This window comes from Barbus barbus (genome assembly GCF_936440315.1).
Source record: "Barbus barbus genome assembly, chromosome: 2".
In the NCBI taxonomy this organism is placed as follows: domain Eukaryota; kingdom Metazoa; phylum Chordata; class Actinopteri; order Cypriniformes; family Cyprinidae; genus Barbus; species Barbus barbus.
Genome location: NC_136730.1, coordinates 35096517 through 35107465, shown reverse-complemented (window position 1 = coordinate 35107465; position 10949 = coordinate 35096517).

Sequence of the window (10949 nt, the reverse complement as noted above, 5' to 3'; positions counted from 1 at the left end):
AGTATCTGTGCAACAGAAAAACTGGGATGGAATTATAGAAAAGATGGAAGGCAGATTAAAGAAATTGAGATGGATTCATTCTCAGCTATCTTTTAGAGGGAGAGTACTAATATTGAACAATTTAATAGCCTCAACTATGTGGCATAAGCTCTCTTGTGTTGAACCTCCCACTGGACTATTAGCCAGGTTGCAAAAAGGGAGGACAAGGGTTGGTGTCTTTATCAAGCAGGTACACAACATTACGATTGCAGTTCATCCAGAAGTTTCTAACAGGCTCAGTGGATGTGGTATGGAGAGAAGTTGCAAAAAATATTATTCACAGAGTCGATGGACTTGGATTAGATACTGCTTTGTTCCTACTGATATCAAAAAGCTACATTTGAGTGGACTATCTTCATTTTACCTTGGTTTGTTCCAAGTTTGGGGATCTTTCATCATTAAAAGATCAGAGAATGTAAACTCTCTGTTCTGGTTGTTAGAGGAGCCTCTAGTTAAGGGGGCCCGTTTGGACATAACAGATCAAGTGCCGAATCTTTCTCAGAGACTGTGTGACACCCAGATGGTAAAGATGAGTCACATAATTAAAGTGGCCGGATCTGAACTAAAAGACGTTACGGCTGTGGCATCGTTATTAGGACAAAAATCTATGCGACAAACCTCGACAATCATGGAGTTATGGAGAAAGAAACTGACAGCAGAGGAGTTGTTACTTCTTGAAAGATATAAGGAAGGATTTTTGCTTCCTGATATGAGAGACCCTTTTCCCAAGCACTGGATTACACCGGATTTAAAGGAGATGTCTGGTATTTTGTTAAATTTGAATGGGCTTCAGAACTTACTATTAGATGAAATAAATGGAAAAGTGATGTATAAATGTTTTGTTAAAATATTGTACATGTCAACACTGTGTGGGAAAATGGATAATGTCTGGAGAGAGAAATTTGATGTGGGAAATGAAGTTAAACAACATTGGAGGGTCTTATATAAACCACCATTGATGAGGGTGGAGATCTACAATGGAGAATCCTGAAGGGGGCTGTTGCTGTGAATGCTTTTGTCTCGATCGGAATGTAACAGGCTGAAACCACTTTTTGTTTTACTAGGAAAATTATTTTTGGGTTTTAAGGAAAGTTTCACACCCAAGGTTTTCATCTATGGGGCAGGATACAACCGCAATCAAAGATTCAAATGGCAGTTGATAAACTTTATAGTTGGTCAAGCAAAAATGGCAATATATATTTCAAGGAAAAACATTATTCAGAATATGCAGTGCCAGGATAGTGTACTGTTGTTTAAAGCATTTATTAGATCTAGGATCTCAGTTGAGTTTAAGTATTGTAAGATGATGCAAGATTTGAGAACTTTTATATTACAGTGGTGTTTCAATTAGGTTTGTTGTGCTGTGTTTGAGGGGGATTTCATTTTGAGTTTTTTGCTGTGTTGATTGTTTTTGTGATGATGCAATGATGTTTTTTTTTCACTGACTTAATAAAAGTGTGGGCTAAAAATAAAAAATAAATCTCTCTCTCTCTCTCTCTCTCTCTCACACACACACACACACACACACAGCTTTTCCTTTCCTATTTTTCCAAGCTGTAATCCATGATTAATTTACACATAGTTTTGCTCTCTCTCTTTCTGTGGTTCATCATGGCCTATTTTTAAAACTCAGAATCAAATTCTGACCAATTCTGTCAGAAAGCTGCTAGAATTAACAGGGAACTTGAACTCGAAGCTCCCAGAAGCTGACAAGGAGGCAGAACAAGTCCTTCGAAAGTTCAACCCTTCACAGGTAATGTTGAACACAGTTAGTTATAACCAATTTGCTTTAATGAACGCATCCTTATTTTACATGTTAATAATAACTTTCCTTACAGTCCTTCCTCTGAAATATTTTGCTCACAGATAATTTTAACACACTGTCTCATCATGTGTATATTTCTCTTCATTTCAGCTGAAAGGAAGGCCTGTCATGGGATTTGAATTTGGCCATACTGTGCGTGTACGGAGAAGACCAAAAGCAGCAAAGGCAAACACCTCCAATGGTACGTCTGTGTTGGTCTCAGCACCTTGACTGAACTGTACTGCAGTTACATTTTGCACAGCATGTGATATTTCTTAAACTTTGCTTTACACATCCCACGGCTCCATCAGGAAGAACCCCCAGAAAAGTCTCATGTTGAAGTAGTAATAATTCATACAATTTACCAAATTGTTAGCAAATTCATATGACATTGTACGAGCGTACTCATACAAAATTCTACAACTTTTACATTCTACGACTGCTGACATTGGCCATTGCCTCAACTCTCATGCTAGTTTAACTTGTCACGTGACAAATCAGATCTTCAGTTAATTTGGCCAAATCAGATCACTTCAAGCTGTTCTCACAAAAAGCAATAACTATAATGATAAGTATTTTAGCATCTACACCAACAAACAGTAATATTCTGTTTATTATAAGTGGTTAAGTTGTCTGCCATTTAAATTGTCTGCCATGTGACTGGTGTAACAATGCTATTAACTGGTGTAACAATGCTATAATATTATCAAACCACTGTTCATCGCTGGTGGAGTTTATGTTTGTGAAGTGTCGACCGTTCTATCTGCCGCGGGAGTTCACGGCCATTGTAATCGTTGCGGTTTACATCCCCCCGTGTGCAAACGCTAAAGACGCGCTTCGTGAACTGTACAGCGCCATCAGTGAACAACAAACAAAAATCCTGACGGCTTTTTCATCATAGCCGGTGACTTCAATAGCTGGCCATGTTCTGAGAGACTGTGCTGCACAGCTGACAGATGTCCTAACAGATATCTTCAACACCTCGCTGAGCCAGGCAGTTGTCCCCACATGTCTCAAATCCACAACAATCATACCGGTACCAAAGAAATCACCTGTGTCCTGTCTCAATGACTACCGTCCCATAGCACTGACTCCAATCATGATGAAGTGCTTTGAGAGGCTAGTCATGTATAACATCAAAACCAACCTCCCTCCTGAAACATGGCCCACCCCCCACCCCAAACCTTACCACACCAAAGAAAATTTTTTTGTGCAATTCGAAGTGTGCTACACACAGGTGAGTGGGCCTGTACAAACCACCTGTAGTAACACACTCTCCTCTATGTGCACTATGGACAATTTACACTATGGACACTTTACACTTTACACTATGTGCACTATGGACACTTACACACACTGCTGCGTGTGCACAATCCCACAAAAGACTCAGCAATATATGTATGTTTACATGCTCATGCACTACAAATCATCCTGCACTGTTCCCCAACCAGCTACTGACTCAAATGTCTCTCTTTGCACATGTACAGTATTTGTGAAGCATTCGTATAGTTTGTATTTTTTATCCTTTTAGTTTGTATAGGGTAAATACTTATATATAGTATACTTATAGTTAAATCTGTCAGTAGGTTAGTAGTGTATAGGTTTATAGTGTTTTTTTTACTTTTTTACTGTATGTCTGTATTTATGTAGCACCGTGATCCTGCGAGACACGACATTTCGTTCCACTGTATGTCCCCACATGTAGCGGAATGACAATAAAGCTCAACTTGAACTTGAACTTGAAATGCTTAAGCTGAAATTGTTCTGAAAGAGATTCCAACGATATTGTTCCTCTGTGTCATTAAATGTTAAATAGCTGCGGTGTGGACTCATTCTTGGTGTGAAGAGGCCTTTAAACTGCTTACAACAATATGGCAGCATGTAATCATTTAATAAAATTAATATGAATTTAGCTTGTAATTGAAGATACAGCTTTTTCTAATGCTGCTTTCCTCTTATTTTGTTAAACTTACACACAAAATTCTGCCTTTCTCTGTCTATTCATCTTCATCTTATTCCTTTACTCCATCACTCACTTACACTTTTTTTGTGCTCTGTTGCAAATTAGAAACAGAGTTTGCATGATGGCCTTTTCTCAGACTCTGAATCTGATGTATACAGATGAACTCAGGAGCCTGCTAGAGTTGCCAGGGAACTTGAGCTTGAAGTTTATTATTATAACTACTTAATGTTTAAAAAACAACAATAATTAAACATGGGGTCAATAGATATGTTCTTGTTTTACAGCTCAAGACCAAAAACGCAAAGAAAATCAGTCACAGTAAACTGGTCAAACCAGTCCTGATGAATGAGGAATGAACACGGTCTTCTTGTGCCCAAACAGAAAAGACAGAGCTGGAAAGTTGCACATTTCCATTGGTATGTCTGTATTCAATTGCAGTTATGTGTGGTACAGCTTTGATGTTAATCTCTCAAAAGTCAGCAGTTATAGTTTTTCACACATACATCTTTTTATAGCTTCTAGAATGAGCAAATCAGCTGTGAATCATCTTTGGAATTTGGGCAGGAAATGACTGAATATGGTCAGTTCTGGCAACTGCACCTGAATTCAACAACACTATTTCTCTAGAGTCATTGTTTTGTTTGTTTGTTTGTTTGAAGGAGGATGAATCCAGTTGAAGATATTGAAGATATCAATTCAATGGCCACCAAGTGCTACACTGCTGCCTGATCCCATCAGGTATCTGCTGTGAAAGCTGCATTCACAAACAGCTCTACTGCGACAGCTCAGATGTTATGGCCCATGAAACTAAACTTCACAACCGAATAACTGCAAGATTGTGGTGGAGGAATTATTTTGGCCGATACCTCCAACAGCCTCCAACAAGAATCAATGGTAAGTCCAGTATAACAATTATAAATACATATACTATATATTGTTTATTGATTTACCACACCCTAAATACATGTTTTGTCCCTCCAGGACATCTACACCAGGTGTTGTGTGAGGAGGACAGTCAGAGCCACCCGAGCCATGGACTGCTCTCACCATTACCATCAGGCAGATGTTATCGCAGAACCTTCACCAGCAGACTGTGAGACAAGTTCTTTCCACAGACAATCAGACTGAACTGAACTCGTACCAGTAACACCACACACACACCCCAACAACCTGCACTCTATCACTTACACTGACTGGACTCACTATTATTCTGCACCTTTACATTCTGTTTGCACTAATTCATACCGTACTGCACTGCAAAGGTATAGGTGTACTGTGATTATTGTGTTTATTATTGTTTTCATTGCACGCTCTCTGTATAGTATAATATTTACCATATGTTGTTCTCTACCTGTATTGAGTCCCTTATATATATTCAATACTTGTAATCCATAACATCATGCTGCAGTTTGCACTAAAGACTTTCACCACCTGTACACTTACATTCATGGTATAAATAAAGTGATTTGATTTGAATTGGTCACATGTCTTTTGTTCGTCAGTTGTACTGTACGGTGCTGGATAACAACTGCAAATTGTTTAAGTCATGGAAGATATTTATGATAGGGACATGGACAAGCAAGCAAGAGGAAGAAAACCAGGAGAGCTCTGATGATGAGAAGGAAACTGAATGTGATTCTGTGATGCTCAGGGCATTTCACTATGCATGCATTTGGGTGGCTTCATCTGATTAAAATAATATGGTTTTAAATAACTAATTTTTATTTATCTTGAATATGATTTGTCTTTATATTCTACTTTAGCTGTCTTTATGTTGTATTCTCTAGTAAAGTATTGTACATGGTGTTGGACAATAAAATATGGTGAATATTCTGTATTAGGGATGGTGTTTGGTAAATACACCATTTAATTTGGTAAACAGTACATATAATTACTTGGTTTTAATCAAGAAATGAACATTTGGTCATATTAATGAGTCCATTACAAGAAGGGAATGCTGAAAGATGCATTAGAAGAGACTGCATGGACTATATTGCTACAAACACTACACGCACAACTGAGGGTGATGCACCAATGAAAGATCAACATGAATCCTGTACTGTATTATAAGCAAGATGAGCATGCACATTAGAGAGATGCTAGTGTACGTTGTGTCAAAATGGTTGATTTATTACCCTCATAAAAATTCCACCCCCCTCCCATAACTGGACACCTGTTTGGACACAGTCTGGTTGGATCCAGACTGAAGTTCTGTAATCCCGTGGCAGAAACGGAGAGACAAGCAGAGACATGATTAGCGTAGCTGCTGTTCCATCTAAGCAAAAATGAATTGTTCAACCCAAGCTAAAGAATAATAATAATGTACGTCTGATCAGATATAACTGCAGCACAAGATTATAAGATGCATTATGTGAATGCTTGGCTAAAGAGATGTGTCTTTAATCTAGATTTAAACAGAGAGAGTGTATCTGAACCCCAAATGTTATCAGGAAGGCTATTCCAGAGGTTGGGAGCCAAATGTGAAAAAGCTCTACCTCCTTTAGTGGACTTTGCTATCCTAGGTACTACCAAAAGTCCAGAGTTTTGCGACCTTAGAGAGCGGGTTGGATTATAGCGTGGTAGAAGACAAGTTAGGTACGCAGGTGCTAAACCATTTAGGGCCTTATAGGCAAGTAATAATAATTTGTAAATGATATGGAACTTAATAGGTAGCCAGTGCAGAGACTGTAAATTTGGAGTAATATGATCATATTTTCATGATCTGGTAAGAACTCTAGCTTGTTTATTGAAGATGCAGGACAACCACCTAGCAGTGCATTACAATAGTCCAGTCTAGAGGTTTTGGATTGTGTATGTTTTTAGGTGAAGACAGCTCTTTCAGTCTTGCTGTTTTAACCTTAAAACTATTACAGCTGAAACAAATCAAACTATTGCACTGAAAGCTACACATTCATTCAAGTTTGAACATGTTAAAATTTCCGCACTCTTGTAAAGAGCATCGATAAATTTCATCCATAACCTTTCGTACATTCAAGAGACAAAATCACTAAGAAAGAGTGAGACAAGAAAATGTCTCACTCTTTCTTAGTCTAGCAAGACAAGAAAATGTTTATAATGCAGATAGAATTCAGAAAATCTGTTTCATAAATAACTGTGAAAGTTTGTTAAAAGTGGATTTGTAAATTATATTTTTTATTACTCCACCGGATTTAGTCATCTTGCTCAGATAGCAGATGACACAATTTACATTTTTTATTCAAACTCTCATGCACACCCACACACATATATAGTATAATAAAACAAAAGCACTCACAGATGTTAAGTGTGTAAAACATATGCAAAGTTCAATATTACTGTTAAAAATAGTATAATAAAACACAAACACTCACATAAAAACAAACACACACACACACTAAAACAAAACCCTATACAGTTAAACATTTAGACTATTATGATGTGTATTTATGTTTTCATCTCTACAAGATGAGGAAAACAGCATGATTAAACAATGATATAACTTTTGTTTTAACAAATAAGTTTTTAGATCTTTCAAACCTAAAACCATGATGCTCTAAAGCAAGGATTAGAAGCAGGCAAACGATCCTCTGATTAACGCAAGACACTTACAGAGATTTTTCTTTATGAATTTGACCTATATTAGACTTAAAATTACTTGTCATAAGGTTGTCTGCAACAAAAGTATAAGGTGCCACAAATGCTTCTCAAAATCTTTACAACCGATTGTCTTTCTCACTTTAAAAATTGTATTATTAACCTCAGGGTTTAAATGTAGCATTTTTCACAGTATAATGTTTTATTAAAATAAAAACAGCTGGTCTACATAGGTTTATTTGACTAAGATTTGATCAAATAACTGATATAAGAAACATGCAAATATTCGATAAGTCCATCTTATCACACCACAAACTGACATGTCTGATGGTTTGTGATGACATAAATATCTTCCTGATACAGATGTGTTAAGGTGTTAAGTGTCTGTAAAATAGTTTAAAAAGTCATCCTTTTTAGTTTAAAAAGTCAGAACCTTTTTAGCATTCATGTAGGATTTGTGTCCACGCTCAAGTGGTTTTTGTGTAACAGAATCCTGAGACAAATGAAAACAGAATGTGTGAAAGGTTTTTCTCTTTAAGATATTTGTAATGACAGACTAAAAACTTTATAAAACAATTGTGTGTATGCATTTCTCTCGTACATGTATACAGTAACCGATGAGTACACAAAGCAGTATTAATACATAACCTCATAAATTCAGCCTGATTCTATCATATTAATCAATAATAAAATATTTAATATATATACCGTATCTGACTTTCTCTTCAAAACACAATAAACTTTCTTACGACTTTTTTAAATGTGTTGAACAACCGGTTTTGGGGGAAAACCGTATAGTGTTGTGTTTCTAAGTTAGGATGCTTGTAGTTAATCACGTCTTTACCTAAAATTTTTTATTCAAACTCTCTTACGCACACACACACACACATACACACACACACACACACACACAGAGCTTTCCCGGACAGCTGCAAATTGGCAACAAATTCTTAACTTTGTTTTATCATTCAGCTGTAGCTAAAACCCTATAACGGAGTTATTTTATGCATTATCGCAACTATAGATGCTGAAAGAGCTCATTAACCTGTTTAACTCTAAAAATGTGAACAATGTCGCTTACGACTAGTTTAACAAACAAGGGTACGCTCATAAAACAAGTCTGGAACCGATTTGAAGCATTCTAACAACAAGTTCAACCGCTGCAGAAAACGTATTATAGCACCGTAGTAAACTCTGGATGTGATAATGACCGACTTATCAGATGTTCAACATATTATTACAAGGCCTTCCTTATAGTTTATGATGAAACTAGAAAAATATAAGAACACAACTAAATCCTAACACTATTTCACCTAATAGCGCAACAACGGGTGCTCCATTTCAACATATACACGTCAAATCTGTTTTACCCTAAGTATATCGTATTCTTCTTATATATATATTTGTTTAGGCTAAATACGTTTTAACAATTCTTTTTGTTTTTACAAAGATGTTAAATTGAACGCGTGTAACTAATACCTCCTTCAAACGTTGCGGCCTTTCAGGTCAGCGAACCACAATACCCAGCATACACCTCAGACTACAAACGTGGCCGTCGGGGATCCATATCCCTAAATGCTTGTGCGTGACAGCACTCTAAACCATAGGACTTCTGATTATACAGGCGCTCAGATGGCCTATATAAAAAGACACGCATTTCCACACTTTTTGTGAAGTACACGCACCTTTCCGTGTTGTGACGATGTAAACCCTTTTTGTGGTTGCTGTTAGCGACGCGAAGTCCGATTAATTTCTGCGAAACGATTCTTTCCCACAGTTCGGTTCAGTGATTCGGTTCAAATAACCAATTCTTTGTCTCATTAAGTCATCTCGCTGTAATCAAAATGCGTGTGAAAGGTGGGGTAACATATTAACGTGATGTTTTGGTACGTGTCTTACACAACTGCGCGTTACTTAACATTTTTATTAAGTTTTAATATAAAAGGTAATAGTCTGTTAACAATTTAGACGCTTTTATTAGGAAATCGCACAAAGAACCACTGAAGTACGCACTGTTTGTTAACACGGTATTAATCGAAATAATAACATACTATGAGCTTTATTTACAGCATGCTGAATGTAATACAGTTAAACAGAAACATTACAACATTTCAAACTTGTTAAACAACAGCTTCAATACATTCCTCTTATGAAAACGGTTAAAATCGAATACCGTCAAACAGAACGTTGTCTGCAAGTTCCCAACGTGTAAATTACCAACAAGTTCTCAAAGAGAAACATGCTTATGCCGAGCTTGAAAATATATTCAAAACACATAAATAACCATCACGCATATAGTTTGTGCGTCGATCTAACGTATTCTGTAAATTCAATCAAAAACACGACCGACAGACAGACAGACAGACAAAACCTCAACGATAGCTGAGATGGATTGGGAGGGAGGACAAAATTATTATTCGCCACAATAACATACCGGGTCCGAGAAATTTGATACCCTTACTGCAGATTTTCGCGACATTCTTTATTCTAGTTGTTATTTTCCTCTTATTCAATCATAAACCTGCAAGAGTTAAAGAAAAGTCCTTAATTGATAACATTTTAACAAATTCTCTAAGTGGAAAAAATGAAATCCTGTGTTTTACGTTCAGATTTGTCTGATCGTTTTCCGATATTGCATTATTCTGTAATTAGGGTTAACAGGGTTAAATTCTCAAAAGAAATACAACAACGATTAAATGACAGTCCTTCTACATGACACTGCTTAAGACTAAACATTAAATATTTCTTTTAGGACATCTTTCTGGTCTGTCTAAGATGTATGCGTTCACAAGACAAACCGAGCACGAAAAACGGGACGTTTGTGTCTTTCTGTTAGCTACATACAACTATTTCACTTCAAACTTTTCTAACTTACGCTTGAAGCTACGCATTTCACAGTACATACGCAGATGTGCGTTCTTTTGCGTATGTCTCTAAACAATAGTTAGATAAATGACTTACAGGTGATACGTCATTTTATGGTGGGCCGATTCATGTCTTTTATTATTTTGTCCACACCAATGCTTTGATACTCACGTTTTCGACGTCTGTCTTTTAAGCCTGACCCCAGAAAAGAGATGTCTCAATATTTTGTTCTTCTTTTTATGAAAACGTGTGATAAACAGTTTTTGTCCTCGTCTGCAGTATACCGATGCGTTTTAATACGTCATAAATTCCAATAGTTAGTTAGCAAATGCGACTGTTTATTACTGAGATAAGTCACATCAGAGCTGCATTCTAGTTTATATTTAACATTTTTCATCTACCTACATGCTTAACGGCGCTACTGTTATAGGTCTCCTCACGCCGTTGTGAGATATAAACCGCAAAGTTTTTTCATAGCGTTAAGCTTTGAAACCAGAACGATTTTTAAGTTTCCATGACTTTGTGCGCTCTTTCTGCTTGAATTTGTTTAGCGCAGTTTCACCATCATTATCTTATTTTCCCCCAACTAATTGTATTTGTTACCCCTTAAGCTTGCTAGTTTTTTTTGCTGTTCATATAATTTGATATTTCTGCTATTTTTTTGATTCAATAAAATATTGCGTCTTCATTCGAGACATTTACGTT